A 6,855-nucleotide genomic window follows, 5' to 3' on the forward strand; every position below is an offset into this window, starting at 1 on the left:
ATTCCCTCGTCGAAGGTCAGGAATCCGGATTGGATAACCTTAGGATAAATGTCTGCTCCTAAGACCATGGATACGGTAGCAGGCCGATGGAACCCGTCATCCGCCAGCATGATGTCCCTGTACTTGGACACTACGGTGTCGCTCAATGCCCGGACAGGTGTACGGATCCGCACCTTGGGCTCGATCTTGAGCACGACCTTGAGCTTCGTGTTCGCGTCGATCCTGGAGCGAATCGTCGTCGTGCTGACCTTCTCGTCGCCAACATTGGTCATCGAAAGCTTAAAGGCTGACGCCAACGAAGCGTCGATGCAGCTCATGGGGCTGCACGGATCGATAAGTGCTGCGGTCTCGAAGGTCTTCGTCCCGGTCTCCAACTTGACCAGCGCTGTGGGAAGGATGTTCACGCTGTGGCGTTGCAGCAGCGACGAGAGCGATGGGCCTGGCGTCGTCGATTCCGGTCGTCGTGGCGGTGAACTCCTACGCTGAGTTGGCGGATTGTGCCGGCGGGAACGTTGGGACGAGGCCGAAGCTGCTTGCCGGGTTGGCACCGGTTGGCGACGCGAGCGCGCTCGCGACCGCGACAACGAGCTAACCTGCTCGTGCATGTGGAGCAGCGTGTGGTGGGATCGGTCGCACTTCTTGCAACGATCACCGCTTCGGCAGTCTCCCGTGGAATGCTCGTGAGCGAGGCAATTGGCGCAGTATTGGTTAATGAGGGCTGCTCGCAAACGCTTTTCAGCGCTGAGCTTTAGGAACCTCGCGCACTTCCGAAGAGGATGGATACCGCGGCAGACTCGGCATCGGTAGGATTGAATACCTCGGGTACGTCTGCTCTCCACGGCACGAGCACTGCGTGCGTTTTGTTGACGAGGAGCCATGCTGCGCGTAGTCGAATGTCGAAAGGAGATCGAAAACGAAATGAAAAATAACGGATGATTAGTGATAGTGAACTACAACTAAGGACGAGAGGAGCGCCTATTATTGTGGAGATTCGGAAGACTCCGTCGGCAAAAGCACCACTTTTGCCACTGGACGTTTAATAACTCCACGTGCAGTACGGATGTTTACTACACGGACGTTGCCGTCAGCTCCTGGGAAAACAGACTTAATTCTGCCGAGCCGCCACTCATTAGAGGGCAAGTTGTCGTCCTTGATGACGACCATGTCATCGATGCGTAGATTTTTGGACGGGGCCTGCCATTTAGAACGCTTGTGGAGTTCTTTGAGGTACTCTTCTTTCCATCGCACACGGAACTGCTGATGGAGAGCCTTCAAATGCTGCCACCGATTAAGAAGGGATTTCGTTTCCCCCTTTACTTCGGGTTCCACCGTGGACATAAGGGGTCCCCCGACAAGGAAATGCCCTGGCGTCAGAGCCAGCAAGTCTGTCGGATCTTCAGACATAGGAGAGAGCGGCCTGGAGTTAAGGCACGCTTCTATTTTTGCCAAGAGCGTGGAGAGCTCTTCGAACGTGTATTTTCGTGTGGCCGTGCATTTGTAAAATAGCGTCTTGAAGCTTTTTACGCCTGCTTCCCAAAGGCCTCCCAAATGGGGTGCTCCCGGAGGAATAAATTGCCATTGCATCTCTTGATGAATATAGGCATTCGTCACCGACTCTTTTACGGCTTGAAGAAAATCGCGGGAAAGCAGGGTGGCAGCGCCAACAAAGGTTTTGCCATTGTCTGACTGGACTTGACGTGGACACCCTCTTCTGGATACAAAACGAGAGAAAGCGGCAAGAAACTTCTCGGTCGTTAAGTCAGATGTAGGCTCTAAGTGGATGGCCTTGGTGGAGAAACAAACAAAAACTAACACATACCCCTTTGTATAGTTCTTTATATCGAACGGACCGGCGTAATCCATGCCAGTATACGTGAATGGTCGGGAGAACGATGCTCTTTCTTTGGGCAGGACACCCATCAGTTGGCTTTGCAACCGCTTTTTGTGGATCACACATACTTTGCACGAATTTACCACTGCTTTCATCAGGTTCTTGATTCTCGGAATCCAGTATTTCGACCGGATGAGGCGCACCATTAACTGGTTACCACCATGGAGAGTTATGCGATGCGTGAAATTCGCAAGGAGGCGAGAAAGCAGGCAGTTATACGGAAGAATCACTGGATGGTGTTCATTGTATTGAAGGCTTTCGGAAGCCGCCACACGGCCGCATGCCTTGATCAGTCCTTGCGGATCTAGAAACGGGTTGAAGCTTAGGATGGCACTTGAACTTGGCACTGGACGCATTTCACTTAGGCAGTGATATTCCACAGGGAATTCTCTGCGCTGAGTGTTCGAAATTAGGAACCGCTCGGCGGCGGCGATTTCAGTGGCCAGTAGATGCACATCAGATGGAGATGTCTGCTTCCTGCACCGCTGAATGAAGCGATAAACATAAGCAAGGACTCGTAGAGCTTTCTCTAGCTTGGAGAAACGTGCCAACAACTCTTCAGAAGAAGCTTTCGCGAGATGGACTTTTAGAGCACGCTTCTCCAGGTCGGTCACCGGAGCGTTGACTTGAGTTGGCCATTGGTTGCGTGGATTTTGCAACCAAGTCGGTCCGTGCCACCATAACTGGCTATCGGCTAGATCTTGGAGGGAAACTCCTCTACTTGCCAGGTCTGCTGGATTATGCTCAGATTGAACATGAGACCAATTCTCTGTTTTTGTGGCCTGGGCGATCTTCGTCACCCTATTGGCTACAAATGTGGTCCACTGGCATGCTGGCTTGCTTAACCATGCAAGCACTATCGTGGAGTCCGTCCAACAGTAAAGTTCGGAGGTAGTCGTAGGGATCTGCGGAATGATGGCTGCAGCCATTTCGGAAAGCAATAACGCTCCGCACAGCTCCAATCTTGGGAGCGAAACCGTTTTGACTGGTGCTACCCGGGTTTTCGCGGTCAGGAGTTGCACCATAATGGTGCTGCCCACTTCTACGCGGACATATATGGCCGCCCCGTAAGCCTTTTGCGACGCATCGCAAAAGCCATGATGCTCGACCTTGAAATCTGGACGAAACGATAGCCAGCGTGGAATGCGTATCTGCTCTAACACTGAATAACTTTGAAGAAAATTCAGCCATCGCTGAAAAAGCTCATTTGGAATGTTTTCGTCCCACCCAAGTTCCTGCAGCCAAATCTCCTGCATGAAAATTTTGGCTCGAACGATAAACGGCGCTAACCAGCCGGCAGGGTCGAACAATTTGGCAATTTGAAGAAGAAGAAGAAGAAGAAGAAGAATTGAAGAAGAATTCGTCGGAGGTTGCTTTCCAGCGAATACCGAGGGTTTTGGCAGTACTTTCTGCATCGATCTCGAGAAAATCAGTATTTAAAAGATGGTTGCTCTGAATGGCCGCTAAAACTTCCTTTTGGTTGGAGGTCCATTTCCTCAATGGAAATCCGGCAGAATTCAGAGCGTCTCGGAGCTCTTGCACCATGAGCTGAGCTTCTTCCGTGGAGTCCGCTCCGGCTAAAACATCATCCACATACATGAAATTTCGAATGACATTGCTAGCTTTTGGATGGCTGAGTTCTACGTCAGCTGCTAGCTGCTGCAGTACTCGGATCGCCAGGAAAGGCGCGCAATTGACTCCAAAGGTTACTGTTTTCAGTTCGAAATCTCTGATTTCCCCTCTATTGTTACGGAAAAGTATTCGCTGGAATGGAGTGTGTCTCGGATCTACCCAGATCTGCCGATACATTTTCTCGATATCGGCGTTGAACACGTATCGGAAATAGCGCCACTTCAGAATTTGAATGGTCAAGTCGGACTGTAAGACAGGGCCAGCATGAAGGATATCATTTAAACTGGTACCATTCGATGATGGGCTGGAGGCATTGAATACTACACGGAGTTTAGTAGTTACGCTCTCCGGTTTTAAGACGGCGTGATGTGGCATATAATAGGCGTTGCAATCATGCGTAGGAATAACTTGTCGCATGTGCTTTAAGTCGAGATATTCCTGGATCACCGAATCGTATCTCGCTTTCAAGGCCTCATCTCTTTTTAGACGCTGCTCATTTCTTAAGAACTGAGCCAACGCGAAAGACCTAGAATGCCCTAGCCCGGAACCGATATGTTCTGGGTCGCGAAAAGGCAGAGTAACGACATATTTGCCGCACTCGTTTCTCGTGGTCGTTTGAAGGAAATTCTTCTCGCACATGGAATCGGATTCTTTTACCAACTTTGTTGGTATATCCTCCACCTCCCAAAATTTTGTGAGGAGTTTGTCCAGTGAATTCTCGTACGCGTGGGAGATCTGTGTCGAAAAAGAGGAAATTCTGCTTTGGGCTGAGGCTGACACTGGCCCAGTTAGTACCCAGCCGAAAATGGTCTCTTGCCCCAAGAGAGAGCCACAGATGTTGGTTTTTGCTCCACTCAGAAGCACCGAAGGCAGGATGTCGGCTCCGATAAGTACATCTATTTGTGCGCTCTCATAGAATTTTGGATCCGCCAGTGGAAAATCGGGAAGATCCCAAAGGAAATTTTGCGGAATTGGGTAGGAAGGCAGATTTCCGGCTAGTTGAGGGAGGACATAGGCCGTCGTCTCCAAGTGCAACGCGGGCCTAGTCGGAGATCGGATGGTGAAACTGCAGAGCTTCTTGGACTGAGCAGCTACTGTTTGGTTTAAGCCCGAGACTTGGGCTTGAACCACCTGGAATGGCAATCTAATTAGATTGAACAGTCGCTCGGTTATGAATGTCGCTTCTGATCCGGAGTCGATCAGGGCGCGTGCCTTAAAGTTAGTGCCAAGATGGGAGATATTGATTATGGCAGTGCCAAGAAGGATAGCTCTTGAGCCCGTGGCGAAATAATTTTGAACACCGGCTTGCTCATTTGGAACGAAATTGGCCTGATTAGCGGAAATTGGCCTTGCAGGATTTGAAGGGCTTGAATTGCTGGAACAGAGGTTGTTTCGGTGCAACAACGTGTGATGCCGGCCACGGCAAGTAAAACAATTGTGAGTGCTTTTGCACTCACGAAGCTGATGTCCCGTTGCGAAGCAGTTTAAGCATAACTGCTTCCGTTTAATGTAGGCTGACCGGTCGTCAACCGACATTTGGAGAAACCGCGGACATACACGGACAGGATGGTTCTCCTTGTTGCACAAGTCGCAACTTTTCAATTTTGGAGCCACTTTCGTCTCGTAGGAATTTAATTTTCTAGAGGGCCCACTTGAGTTTATCGCTTTGGAATGCGACTGACTCGGTACGGACGGTCTCACATCATCGATTGCTTCTAGGGTTCGATGACGTTCTGTGAGGAAGGTGTTCAGCTCTCCCCATGTCGGGATGTCGGCTTTCTTATGTAGCGACTGCTCCCATAAGGAGAGAGTTATCTTCGGGAGCTTGGATGAGCACAGATATACCAGCAGGCAGTCCCAGTTCTCAGTGTTGATGCCTGACAGTTCTAAGGAAGTCAAGCAACCTTAAACAGTACTTTGCAGTACCTTCAAGGCCGCCCCAGATTCCTGTGGTATCGACTGCACATTAAACAGTATTTTCAATTGACTGTTTACCAACAATCGTTTTTTTTCGAAACGCTCTATCAGGTTTTCCCACGCAGAGCGGAAACCCTCGTTGGTGAGAGGCGAAATCGAAACTATGGCATGCGCGTCGCCACTTTTTTTGGCATTTAAGTGGAATAACTTTTCAACCGGAGTCAGCCGTGGATTATTAATATAAATGGCTGTGAAAAGATCCCGGAAAGTCGGCCAGCGAAGATAATCGCCTGCGAAAACTTTTGTATCGCATGGAGGCAACCGACAGCCAGAGGAAATGTAGGCCTGGGGCGCAGCGTTCGCGGTTGGGATGGACTGAGAAGTGCCCTGCTCGATTTTATCAACGAGCTGGGCAACACACCTTTCATAGACTGAATAGCAATAACTGTATTTAACCCTGAGAATAGGCATGGTGCTTGCTGCCGCTTCGCCTGCTGACACAAGGCACTCTGAGCAGAGATCGTATTCCTCCTCAACCTTGTCCCATAGGGTTCGGACTTGGTCGCGACGGACGCCAAGCATCGTGACGGTTGGAGCTGCGGATTCCGGAGTGTTGATCTGAGCCTCAAATTCGCTTAAGCGGTCAGAAACCGAAATGCATTTGGCTAGCGCTAGATCTGAAGCAGCCATATTTTTAGCTGTGCGCTGTACTGTGGCTTTGGATGGGGTAGCACAGTCGTCGGAAATCTGCGCAGGCGTTCTCACCGAAATGCTTGGGATTCTTGGACTCTTGGGCCCTTGTGGTGAAAAAATAGACCTGGGCTTGTCAGCGGACAATTTCTTCTTATCGTCCCCGATGGGCATAATCGAAGAAATGCGAAATGGGAGGGAAGCCTGTCACACTTTTGAAAAAGTAGACAGATTCCTCAGACTGCACTTAATAATTTAAGTGGTGTAAAACTTACGAAGTGGAAACGCCGTAGTTTAGACTAATCGGACAGGTGACTCGGAGTGAACAGCGAATTGTATAAATGACCTGTGATCTATGGTAATTGGGTCCACCTTATTTACGGTTGGAACCCTTGGAATGTGGAACACGGTGATATAAAATGTTTATTAGAACGAAGAAAATTGTATTCTTTTATTTACAACTAGAAACGTAGAACATGGAATGACTGGAATTGAAGTCTTTTCTCCGCGTTGTAAATACTTCTAAAACACCCACAAACATATCCAAGCAATAAGAAAAGGAAATATTTGTCGGGTGAACGACTTGTATATGGCGGTCGTATTATTTATTTATCGATAATTATTTTTTTTGAAAACTTTCAAATTAAAAAATAATTTAATAAATATTGAAAATGTTTAATTTAATTTAAAATTTATTTATTGTTCGGAAATTAATTTGGAAATTT

General features: G+C 48.8%; 1 pseudogene; it reads right to left on the reverse strand.

Annotated features, from left to right (window-relative positions):
* Positions 1-1,422: 1,422 nt before the first annotated feature.
* Positions 1,423-6,304, reverse strand: LOC123327395 (annotated as a pseudogene).
* Positions 6,305-6,855: the final 551 nt, after the last annotated feature.

This window comes from Drosophila simulans, unplaced genomic scaffold (genome assembly GCF_016746395.2).
Source record: "Drosophila simulans strain w501 unplaced genomic scaffold, Prin_Dsim_3.1 Segkk10_quiver_pilon, whole genome shotgun sequence".
Lineage (NCBI taxonomy): Eukaryota > Metazoa > Arthropoda > Insecta > Diptera > Drosophilidae > Drosophila > Drosophila simulans.